Here is a 13,001-nt window from a genome sequence, read left to right as displayed (position 1 = left end):
ACAAGGTATTTTGCACAGATTAGAACATTAGCACAACTTTGAATGGGCAAATTGAACACAAGCACCTGTCTGACCATTTGTGATCATTTTTGGCAGACACCTGGTCACCGTCAGATTCGGGGCTTCAAACATGACATGCTTGCATGCTTTGCGAACTAACACAGAATTCTCCGAGTTCCCTACTCGAAATAGGCAGTGCTTTCCATGTGATTAAGGAAACAAGCCTCAGCTTTCAGGGAAAACAGCAAAAGATACGATGGACCTCCCCCTTGTCTGGTGGAGAAAGAGTTCCATGAGCAGAGAGACCGCCACTGGAGGTCTCCTTATGTTGGTGATGGAAAGCTTTGCTACTGTCCTTGGTGCTCTGGTAGTGGTGACCTGGAAAATGAGGCATGCCAGAGGAGGCTGTGGATCTTCACAATCCTAACACCCCTGATTCTCTCAACATGAACTTACTTGTACACTGCGCTCAACATCTAAGGTCCTCCTCTGAGTGCCTATTCTCCGAGGGAAGCTCAGAAGATGGCAACAAGGGAAAGGGTCTTCTCAGTGGTGGCCCCCCAATTATGGAATGATCTCCCCGATGAGGCTCACCTGGCACCAACATTGTTATCTTTTCAGCGCCAGGTCAAGACTTTTCTCTTCTCCCAGGCATTTAACAGCATATGCTGAGTTTTTAACTGACCCCAAAATAGTTGTTTTAAATGGATATTGTTACTTTTTATACTTTTGGTGGTTTTAAATTTTATATATCTGTTTTTAATGTTCATTGTTTTTTACTTTTGTAAGCTGCCTAGAGAGCTTCTACTATTGGGTGGTATATAAATGTAATAAATAAATAAATAAATAATCTCCAGATATTGTCCCTGAGGGTGCTAAAGTATGCCAGTGTTGGTGCAAATACCCTGACATGACAGAAAGAAGAAAATAAAATTAATGCAATAGGAAAGATAAGAAAAAAGACACCCATCGTCCACCTTGGCCTTAGAGTTCCATCAGGACTTTGGATTTGGTGATTGATCTACCACAGAATCTCCTCTCCCCATTAGGATTGCTCTGCCCCAGTGCAATCCTACACATGTCTACTCAGAAGTAAGTCCCATTAAGTTCCTTAGATCTTACTTTCAGGTAAGCCTGAATCAGATTGCAGCCTATGTCAGTTGAAAAGTTGATTAAGGACATATGGGGTACAGACGGATACACACGAACATAATGAGAATAGCTTGAAAACCATACCGAGACAAAGAAAAGTTTGCCAGAAAAAAATGAAATGAAATCGAGCAGAAGAACCACTCCCTACAATGGATTGTTTTCAAATGATGTTCTCCAAGCAAATAAGATTAATCTCTGCAGGCCTAATAAGGACAAAATATCTCAATGCAATGAAATAAAAATAGCGCAAAACAAAGACAGGGCCTTTAATTGGAATATGCAAGCTTAGTTACGTGACTGGTTTAAACATCTATTTGTGGGACTGGGTTAATGCGTACATTTTATTAGTGGAATATTCTTGAAATAGAAGAATTTCTTGGAGTAAACAAATGGCATTCCAACAGAGTCATTCCCATAAACTTCTAATGGACAACCCATTATGAAATATGGGTCTCTATCAATGGTATGTTATTGGTACAAGGGATGGTTGAATGATGGAGAGTTGCCTTCTCATTGCCCAGAATGATCCAGAGTAGATGGTATTTTCCAAAGAGCAGGCTTTGAAGATAAATCAGGCAATGGATGTTCATAAGGATGCAAGTTTTATGTGTCATGGTTCAGGACTCAACTTCCCACCTCTCTGGGAGGGATCTGATGTAGAGTTAACATTTGTGAACTGCCCAGAGAGCTTTGGCTATTGGGTGGTATAGAAAGGCAATAAATAAATAAATAGAATCATAGAATAATAGAATAGTAGAGTTGGAAGGGGCCTAAAATGCCATTGAGTCCAACCCCCTGCTCAATGCAGGAATCCACCCTACAGCATACTTGACAAATAAATAAATGAAGAGTGGACTCAAAGTTTCTTAGAAGGCTTTTTTTTTTAAAGGAGAACATTTCTGTGAATTTTCTTTTACTCATTCCCTAGAAGAGGAAGGGCACTTTGCAGAATATCATCCTAAGATTTCCCCACCACCACCATCATTTTTTTGTAGTGATCATCGTTTCCCTACCACAATGCCCCAGGTCAGGCTGCTAACACAGCTGTTGCTGCCCTTGCAGGTGCAGCAAAAAAAGAAAAGAGAATTAAGCTGTGCTATTTCCACTAGTCATAGCATGCCACACCCTCCACAAGCTGGTGGGGAATTTCTCCTCCCCTTGGAGAAATATGGTGGAATGGTCCTCACAATCGTGCTGCCTACAAATAGGGTGGAGAAGTTTGGGTGACCATTTCTTCAGAATTCCAGTCTGATGGGAAAGAGTTGTTTCAGGAACCATGCCCAGAGAATTAAACACCCCACTTGAGGCTCCCACTGTAGGGAAGCCCCAGGTGCTGGAATGCGCCAATCCTCTGAGCCTGAAGAAGTAAGTCTTCTCTCTTCCCCTAAATCTTGAATGCAGGGGTGCAAGTCTGTCCCATTCCCTTGGCCTCATTCCCTTTCCCACACACTCCTATTGTGTGGTGGTTTCCTATCTTTGGGGCACCCCTTCTCAAATTCTAAAGATTTCTTTGCTGCTTTTCAATGCTGCAGGCAGGCAAGGAGGGACCTGTATTGTCCCTCCCCATGATTGAAAAATCTCCCCAACATTTTGGGAAAGGCAGATAGAGCTGAAAAAAATGACAGGTGAGACGAGGTCAACCAGCTCCTCTCTATAGGTCCTTCCGTTGCTTCAAATTGTAGCCTGACCCGTCGGATTGTGACTTCAAAACAAAACAAAAAACAGCAGAGTTTTGATTCGAACCTCATCAGTAGAACAAAGGGAATGTTTTTTTAAAATGATTGTAGATTATAAGTGGCTGACTTTTTGACCTGCTGCTTAACCACTACAGGGCAGCCAGGAAGCTCATACAAGGGCAAGGACATAAGAGTTTAAGAAAACAAACTACTCTACATTTTTTCTCGCTCTACTCTGCAATGTGGAATAATTAAAACCACCACAATCATAACAACCCTGAGACTGAAATGACACCGTACTGTAGTAATGAAGTGACTGACGGGTTATAGAAAGAATGCTTTTGTTTCAAGTCGGTATATTAATAAAAACACACATATATTTTAGTGACTTTACTCAAAGGGTTTCATACTATTTTGCAATATTTTTTATTGGATGGCCCGACTGTGGATTTTGGCATTTGCTTCTCATGGACAATACGGCTATCTTTGCATTCAGTATATTTATGTTTTTACAAAACTATACAAGACAGAACCCATAATTTAAAAACAAACAAGAAGAAAGACAGGGGTAGAAAAATAAATAAATAACTGCCAGTGCGGTCATTCATAAAGCCAAAATGAAGGGCTTAAGCCCATGATGGTTTGGAAGTGTCCCCGGTAAATAAGATTATGGGAGAGTAATGCATGTCCTGGGTTTGCCACCGGCAGCTGGTTGGCCAGTGCGTGAAGAGAATGGTGGATCAGATGGAACTCTGGTCTGACCCTGCGTGGTTCTTGTGTTCTTATGTTCTTAGCATGCCATCATGTGTTAGGACCAGTTGAATGCCCTAGTTCAGTGGTTCCCAAAGTGGGTGGTACTGCCCCCGTGGGGGCAGTGGGATTGCATACAGGGGTGTTAAGAGGCAAGGAGGTGGCAGGGGGCGCTAAGAGGCAAAGGGGCAGAAGGGGGGCGCTCAAGGTGGTCTTTTCCAAGAAATGCCTCTCCAGAAGGTCTTAAAACCCAGGGACATTTTAATAGGAGAAGGTAGTTTGGTCCCAAGCCATATAGGGGAAGAATCCGCACATGTATTAATACCGTTTAAGAAGAGTCCTTTTAATGGTGAATTGAAATGTTTCAAAAGCACCAAAATGCTAATGAAGAGACATACCCCACTCGGTGTGCCCTGCCACGCCGGCTGCAAAACAGATTACTAAACGTGGTGATTTAAGACTCATGTTAAGTGACTTTAACCCAGACATTGGGAAACTGGTATCACTTCATCAAGCCCATCCAACACATTAAAAATTTACAGAATAGTGAGGTACTCTACTGCCCAGAGAGCTTCGGCTATAGGACAGTATATAAATGCAATAAATCAAATCAAATCTACCCTAGTTACTAAATGTGATATCTAATATACTTACTAAATGACTATCAGACTTTGAAAAGATGATATCACTAGATCAAGTTCATCAATTATGTTTAATTGAATAAACTAAAAAAATGTAATTGGATTTTGAATAAATATTCAATTAATTGTTACTGTTTTGAATTTTATTGTTGTTATCTTCCTTAGTGGGTTGATGAAAACTGCTATTCTGAATAATGATTTTTATAGTGTAGGGTAGGGGGCATTGGGCATGAGTTTGTGGAACCAAGTGGGCGGTTACCTGAAAAAGTTTGGGAACCACTGCTCTAGTTGACCCAGGGAAGGACTGTAGCTCAGTGGTAGAGAACCTGCTTAGCACACAGACTGTCCTAGGTTTGATCCCACACAGCAGCTCCCGGTAGGGCTGGGAAAACTCTTGCCTGAAACCCAGGAGAGCCCTTGCTGCCAGTCAGTGCTGAGAATACTGGACTAGGTGTACCAATGGTCAGCCTCCTACATTCCTATATTCTTATGACCTGCATGGTTTTCCCTCAAGCATAATAGGGATAGAGTGGGACTTGATGGATGTTTTTATTCCAGTGTCCCAGACTGCAGGGTGATTGCCTCTGAGGAGGCGGCAAGGGGATCTCCAAGGATCTGGCAATGCAAAGTACATCCTGCCTAGGGTGGAAATTTCAAAAAGCTATTTGTGCACACCTCCACCCCTTCCTGCTCCCACCATCTGCATGAGGACAGCACATTTGGAATCATTTGAGGCACATAAAATTCATTATGCCTTGACCTCAAATGTCTGATGGATATCAAGGAATTGTCCACAAGACTGAGGACTGCCTCGGTTGGATGCTATGGTGGCCAACTGTGGATGTTCTGTCCCTGTGTGGACAGTAGAGGTGAGCACAGCCCATTTGATGGGCAGGACTGGCCCAGATATATTGTCTGAACCAACTCATTTCCTTGCTGGATCAGGCCAAAATCTGTCTCATTGAGGGTTGGGAGAAGCAGGTCACTGAAATTCTCAGAACTTTACTTCAAAGCTCAGTTTGGCTCATTCCTGTTCTTATTTGCAATCTGTTTTTTTGGCTCATTGGAATGAGGAAAGTTGTGCATTTTTCAAGTGCAGAATGTGAACATTCAGGAATTTGTGGACACTTGCTGAGAGTATGTGCTCCTATTTACATTTGGGGTTATGAATAGATTTGTGCACTGAAATGAAATTCTCATGCATCCCTAGTCTCATCCACCATTTTGTATCCATCAGCAGCCAGTCAAGTACCTGCTGAAGCTCATGTTAGGATCGTTGGATGTCATTTGTCTCCATCATCTGGTAATCATATGCAAATACTATCCCATGGTACCATGTTGTGCCTGTGTGTTAGGAGACTCATCACTCACATAACAGGACCTTGGCACTTCTAAAAATTAAGAAGAAACGCTCATTTTCAGAACATGGCAGGTGAGCTGGCCTTGCAGTAGGAAACTCCACTCAAATGTCCAATCTGGGGTATTTTTAGAAGCACCAAAGCTCCATTTTGCAACTGGTGAGTCCTGTGAATGCAACAGTATGGCGTGGACCCAATTGGATACTCCTGCCCATCGTGTTCTTTATAGGGCTTGTGAAGTTCAAATCCTTCTCCTGCTTTGTAAAAGATGTTCTTCAGGATTTTACAGTTTCATTTCCCCTTTTCAATCTTATCCACGGAACTGCCTTTTTCCTTGGGAAGCAAAATGAAGCAATTGTGGCTAAGATGCTGATGGATTTGGTTCATGTGCCCCGGAGAATAAACCGTTCATGCAGGGGCCCCTCCTGACTCCTACTGCATTTAAAACTGAGCATGGTTGGCTGTGTCATTGTGATAAATAACAGCTTCCAAACCACTTCTTACCTCTTTTCTTCTCCTGCGGGCTCGCACATTTTTCTTAAGACATGCAAACTGAATGTGTAAAAGAGTTAAAGAAGGAATGTGTGTCAACAGCAACCCCCCACCCCCAAAGTGAATGTGAACCTTAACCCTCCCGTTGAATAGGACCGAATTAACTGGGCAGCGTGGTGCCTTTTCCTACTCAAAGTTGCTGCGTTCACATGGTGTTCTTGCTGAGAACTTGTAGTTAATTCTAAATAAGGTACAAGTCTGGAGTCTCCAGGTTGGGATGGAAATAGCCGAAGGTCTCTCTCTACAGCAATAGAGTCACAAAAGCAAACGGGATGATTGTTTTACAATGGGATTGCAAAAGAAACATCCGCTTGGCTTCGGTTTGCCAGTAAATGCTTTTAAATTAGCATATTAAAAAACCTCTGTGCGCCCATAATGGGATTGGAGAAGAGCTTTTAAATTTGCCTGGCTTCCTCGTGGATGTGCTGGCTTTGTATACAGAGGGATTTGTTTTTCCATGTGAGGGCGTTCAGAGATGCAAGTGCCTTGCAGAAGTCTGAAGTGGGGCTGCCCCAAGACATTTTGCTTCCTAAGACGAAGGACAGGAAGGTGCTGCCTGCCTGGGGTGGCATCAAGGGTAGGCTTGGTTGGGCATCTGCTATGGACCCACACTCCAGCAGGGGCCTGCTGACAAAAAAGTGAAAAGAAGGGAGAAACGAATTCTCAGGATGCTGAACTTTTTACTGTAGGTTGTAAAGCCCGACATGTTTCGGCCTGTACCTTTTCAAGGCCTTCTTCGCAGGGTTCTAGGAAGATGTCTGCAAAGATCTTCTTATCAACAGAATGTCTTTCTCTGATTGTTAATAGCGAAATGTGCATATTGAGCAAAATGTGCATATTGAGCAAAATTGCATCCCCAAATGCCTATATTAGGAGAAAGGCACACAAAAATGCATACGGATTTCCATGTGAAGTTAAAAATAGTCTCAAAGTTCAGAAAGCATTACATTTAAGAATGGAAAAAAACAAGAAATTGAGAGGAATTGAATTTTTTTATTATTATTATTATTGCATTTATATCCCACCTTTTTTCCTCCAAGGAACCCAAGGTGGCGTACATAATCCTCCTCCTCCTCTCCACTTTATCCTCACAACAACAACCCTGTGAGGTAGGCTGGGCTTAGAGTCTATGACCGGCCCAAAGTCACCCAGTGGGTTTCCATGGCCGAGTGGGGACTAGAACCCAGATCTCCCAACTGCCAGTCCAACACTTTAGCCACTATACTTCCCCTGCACATCTTCATTAAGATGAACACCACCGTTGCATAGTTATCATATATACATATATACCTACAAAGATGGAGGGTGGTGTTAAAATATTTTAATAAAATAAACAAATAAGTAAAATAAAGTAATAATAAAATATACTCAGTTCTCCAGTCCTAATCTTAATGTCTACATATTGGTCAAAATGACAGCACAAAGAGGAGTTTATTAGCAGTGTTTGAGGAATCTTTCAGGGATCAAAAATGAAGGGAGACCCCGAAACAGCCCAAGGTGAACTCTTAGCATGTTCATTGGCGATGGAGTGCTGACTTGACTGTTGGGGGACCCAGAAAATCAGTGTGGTGTTGGTGATGAGTGGGATGGAATAGAGTATACTTGAAAAGTATACTCACTGGAACCCTGAACACTTGTTTACTAGGTCTCCTGTCAGATCAGTATTGTGGTCCCATTACGTGGCAGATGGTTCTTTGTAACTTCTACTCTCTCTTTTTTAAAAAAAGAAAGAACAGTAACTATATTAAATGAAGTTATTGGGAAGGCCTAGTTGGAATGTGGTCATATATTTTCTTTGGATTTCTCGTTCTTTCCTCCACTGCAGAAAATGGCTGATCCATCATTGAGGTCAAGATGAAGGTCCTGGGAGTTGGCTGTCATTAGGGCTGAATTAGAATGTGGGCAAAACAATCCCTGAAAAGAAGCTAAACAGATATGGAAAGAAGGCCTGCTTTTGCGGGGTCGGGTGGGAGTATACATCTAGGCTGGCAGGATTGGGGTGGGTGATGATAGTGTCTTTGCTGGCCCTGTCCAAAGCCTGTCTTGGCTGGCGCTGCCATGCTGCCATAGGGACGGTGGAGGGTATGTATTTATTTCACGCATTTCTATACTATCCTTCATAAATATTTATCCCAGGATGGTTTACAACGCAAATTAAAAAACAACAAACACTAGAATGACGACACTTCAAACAGTCAACTCTACTAAATGACCGGCAGTTAGAACAGCAGAGTGAAAAACCTTCTATTCCTAATATTGCAAGTACAGCTACCTTCGAGCCCTTAGATAACTTCATGAGGATGCCTGGGAGAATCAAAACACTTTAGGCTGCAATCCTGTATGCCAACCTTCCTCAACCTGGCACCCTCCAGAATGTGGCGGACTATGTTTCCTATCATGTTTGGGGACACTGGGAGTCCACCACATCCAAACGGTGCCAGGTTGGTGAAAGCTGTGTTGCACATTTGCTGGTGCTGTGCTCCCGCTTATTCTGTTGTGCTGGCAGGACCCATCAACAGTGCAATGGGGAGTTTGCGCTTCCTAGATTCCTGCGGCCCCAGAAATGAACAGAAATGCTTGTTTCCAGATCGGCACAGGTTAGTGAAGCTTCCTTCTTCGAGCTCTGCTGATGTGTCCTGTTCTGGAAAGGAACATTTCCACTCGGGTCTGGTTGCTTTAAGAACTGCTAGCTCCCGAATGCACTACTGGTCAGTCTTGCTGGTACAGGGACAACATAGGCTACAGCCTGATATCAGGATGGGTGCAGGAGGAATTTTTGTTAGGGAACACATGATCACGTAGCCCACATCCAATCCACAAATGCTTGGAAATGTAACATCTTCATCAGGTCTCACTTCTGCCTCTCATTTGCAGCATGGGACCAATGATATTAGCATTGAATCCAGGGGGTTTGTAAGGTTTACTAAGATATGGTAAATAAAAGCTTCTTTTTTAAACATAAATACTAAGCATTGTTCTTGACAAGGAAATAACCTCTGCTTACAGATTCTGGTTTTAATTACATGCATTTTGTTTCTAAAGCTCCAGCTATTGTATGTACTTTATAAGAATGAGCAGGCAGGTCCCTATCCAAACACAATTCCCATCTAGGAAATGAGAGAAGGTGAACAATAGGGAAAAGAGAGGGAAGTGAAGGCGGGCATGAAAAGGCGGGAAAATGTGCCCTAAATAAATGTGATGCAGTTCTAATGATATTAGTGCTCAGGGTGTCTTCTTTGGGTATGTGGGAGAGTGACATTTGCTCAAGGGGTGTGTGGTCTTTCCTTCAAGGACAAAGGGTTTCTTTGGGTCATGAGAATGGAGCTGGCATCTATCTCAGCCTCCATCACCACTTCCTTGCTTAGTCCAAAGTTACACCCCAGTGGCTGACGCCACAGCACTTTCATCTCGCTCAGCAGGAAACAAAGAGAGCCCTGAGCCAAAGGAGAAGGAAGTTTCTAATTATACACAATAGCTACTATGTTATGAACCACTTGGCCAAGAAAGGCAAAAGAATAATACTTGAAATCCAAACCAACCCAGTTATGTTGCACAATGACAATAGGGTTGGGGTGGAGGCAGGCTTGATAGCTGGGACATCCGTGCTTTGCAGTCTTAGTTGACATCCGGATTTTGTCGTATTTTGGATAGAGCAAGGGCTGATGGATCCACTGATGTTGCCTTTGCTCATTGATTCATTCTTATGAACAGAGTTCCCTTGTGCCTCGTTTAGGCCCATACACAAGAGTGAGTAGCTGGAGGACATCAGAGGACAATTCTGCCAGAGTCTACAGCGCCCATCATATTGGAGCCAGGAAGGAGATTTAATATTAGTAATGTGTCCGGTTCAAGCTGGTTCAGAGTCTGTGCTAGGCAAGTGCAGGAGTAAATCCAATAGGCAAGTCTAGTATGCAAAGAAATGGTCAAGGACAAATGATTTTGGCCCATAGGAGATCAAGCTAAGGTAGGAGCAGTCAAGATAAAAGCAGTGGTCAAAGCACAATATTACCAGACAAATAGGTGGTTTCCCAGAAGAGAGGTCTGAGGTGCAGCCAAGGTCAAAACATAGATAAGCACTCAGATACAATATGTAGTCCAAGAAGCAGAGTCAAGCAGGGGTTCATTGGTCAGCAGCATGGAGGTTCAATTACAAGGCCAAGGTTACAAGGCATTGAGGCCATAGCTAGACCTAAGGTTTATCCCTGGATCGTCCAGGGGTCAAACCTGTTCATCTAGGTGACACACAGGGGATCCAGTGCTCAGGCAGGGGCGAACCCTGGATGATCCCAGGATAAACCTTAGGTCTAGCTGTGGCCTGAGCCTCATATTCCAGCAATGGCTACCCTTTAACTGAAGGTTTATATAGCCAGAGCTTCCTTAGCCCCACCCGAGGCTCAGTTGCACTCAGTTGTTCAGGAGCGGACCTGAAGTGTAAAGGAGAATGGAACTCCTCCCTTAATCCTGAAGCTTGTTGAATATAATTGGGTAGAAGAGACAGCCGTGTTTGCCAGCTGAGGCTCCTTGGAGGAAGGGAGGGATAAGCAAGTTTTTTTTTTAAAGTAATATCTCTGCAGAAACCAAGCAGGAAGTCACAAAGAGGTGAGCAAGCTTTTGAGTTCAATACTTGGAAGTTTGTGTTCTCTTTGTGACATTTGGGTTGGTCCTAATTATCTATTACTCTGCTGTTAGCTTTGGATTCTCCCCACCCCATGAATCAAGAGGTCTACCTGCCTGCAGTTTAACTTTTCAGTATCTACAATTTTCAGACAGATTGAAAATGTGTCTCTCAAGCATTGCAACCACTTGTCAGCAAAGCCTCACAAGACTCTTATATGGGCCTTGATGAAATCCTTCAAGAAGAAAATCCTTTAAATGCCTTTCCTAAACTATGAGCCCACTGAGACTCAAAACGTGATGCCTTTTCTGGGTGTGGGGGGATGCATGTAGTGCATTTCTGCAATTGTCTTGAAGTTTCTTCCACTAATTCTGGTAAAGCTACTGTACTAGCTCAACAGTAGTTGTGTAAAAATACAGAAATCCCTTTTAAAAGAATGAATTGATTTCTGCATGTTGCAAACACTAAGCCAGACTTTTGAAGAAGGATTCACTTGTGGGAAAAACGAAATGGAAGGATATTTCTCTCTCCTAGGAGGGCGCCCAGTTGAGGGCAATTGCTAAGGTCCCACTCAAACCTGGGGGTGGCTTTGACAAGGAATGACACAGTCATTCTACCTTTTAAAGTGGAAGAGAGAATACTGGGTCATGTTTTCTTGGGAGTGGTTGAACTTTCTGCTTGAGCACTGCAATAGTTTAATCAGTCTTTTGTTAAATCTTACTAAAAATGATAATGGCAATATTCTGTGAAAAGAACAGGCAATGAATACTCTGGTAATGTCACAAAAGTGTTTTTAAAAGATGCAGTAAAATCAAGACTGCATCCCCCCTTCTACCCTCTTCCCCCCCCCCAACTCCTCCTTTTATTGTTTTACACTGTGATAACTCTGGCCAATGTATAATCACAAACAATGAAGAGAATTGGGCAAACTGTAGCCTGGCTGCTTCTGAGCATGATCTGATTAGGAACAGATTTTTCTCTGCTTTTCCTTTTAACGCTGTGATCTCCTAGCCAGCAATCAGTATTTGCACCACTGAAAACTGAGAGCCCCTGATGCAGTGCTTTGAAGATGTGGGGAAATGATCCTGATAAAACTTAATACAGTAGATGTGTGTGTGTGTGTGTGTTTGTGTTTGTGTGTGTTTGTAAGAGCCTGAAGGGCACCAGGGATGCCAGAAGATCTACAGCATATTCAAATAAGTTCAGATTTCTATGGATCGGACCTGTAGCTTCTACTACCTTTTTCTAAGTGGCATGGATTCTGAAGACTTTTAGACTTTTAAAAAAAATCTTTTTTTGGGGGGGGATTTGTATACATTTGCACTTGTGCTAATGCATATTACTGTAATGTTACTCTTTGTGCCAATGTTCAAAGTTCCATGTTCAATAATGCACTGCAATGAATAAAATATGTCTCTGTGCAATTCTGCTGAGTTCTGGTTGAGAGCTTCAAAATATTCTGAGTATCTGCTCTCCGTGTGGAACTCCATAAGACATGAGAAAGCACCCCGTCATCATCTCCACAGAGAACCAGAGATTTGGCAGGGGTGTGAATGAGGGGGTGCAAATGAATGCATCCAAAGGCAGAAGTGTCATTCCATAGCAGAATTGTGAGATTTGCTTTTTCTCTCTTGTGAAATTCTGTGTGTAGCATTGCATGTATTTTTCCAAATGTACACATCAATTGTGTGCCTCTTTGAAATGTACGCATTCTTCTCCCATTGATTATAGTGGATATGTGCACATTTTTCGGAAACACACATATTCATTTTTAAAATGGATGCATGGTGTTGAACTCATTTTTTTATTATTATTTTTGGTTGTGCGATTCATATTGCATGGTCGGAAAAGTATGCTCTTCGACCACAGATTGCAACCAAGTCTTGAAGGTGTGAACTGAGTAAAAGCCTGATCAAAAATCAACTGAAACAAATTCGTTATATATCCCTAGTAATGTTCAACTCCCTGACCCCTCTGGCTGGCTTCCTTCCTCTACCTAAGCCAAGGGCCCAGCCAAGAGATTTTGCTGCTTGAAGCAAAGGCACAAGGTGTCACATCTTCTTTGAATCTTATTTCAGCACTAGTGATGGGGACAGCATTTTCCTGAGGGGCGCAGGCTACTTTGGGCTGCATGGAGAAGGAGGCCACGTGACTTAGGCATCTCTACCATTCTGCTCCCTTCAGCACCTGCCACTGGGGGTGACCCTCTCACTTTGGCTAAGGATAGAGCCGGCCTGACCCAAACCTGTCTTTGAGC

At 42.9% G+C, this 13,001-nt stretch overlaps 2 protein-coding genes across 3 annotated transcripts in view; both read left to right on the top strand.

The window, feature by feature from the left end:
• The window catches only part of TARS3 (threonyl-tRNA synthetase 3), a 556,255-nt gene that overhangs the window by 306,543 nt on the left and 236,711 nt on the right, over window positions 1-13,001 (top strand). The gene's annotated exons all lie outside the window — the stretch shown is intronic.
• The window catches only part of THSD4 (thrombospondin type 1 domain containing 4), a 387,535-nt gene that overhangs the window by 153,720 nt on the left and 220,814 nt on the right, over window positions 1-13,001 (top strand). The window lies entirely within an intron of this gene.

This window comes from Elgaria multicarinata, chromosome 16 (assembly GCF_023053635.1).
Source record: "Elgaria multicarinata webbii isolate HBS135686 ecotype San Diego chromosome 16, rElgMul1.1.pri, whole genome shotgun sequence".
In the NCBI taxonomy this organism is placed as follows: domain Eukaryota; kingdom Metazoa; phylum Chordata; class Lepidosauria; order Squamata; family Anguidae; genus Elgaria; species Elgaria multicarinata.
This window is presented reverse-complemented; position numbering and strand designations above follow the sequence as displayed.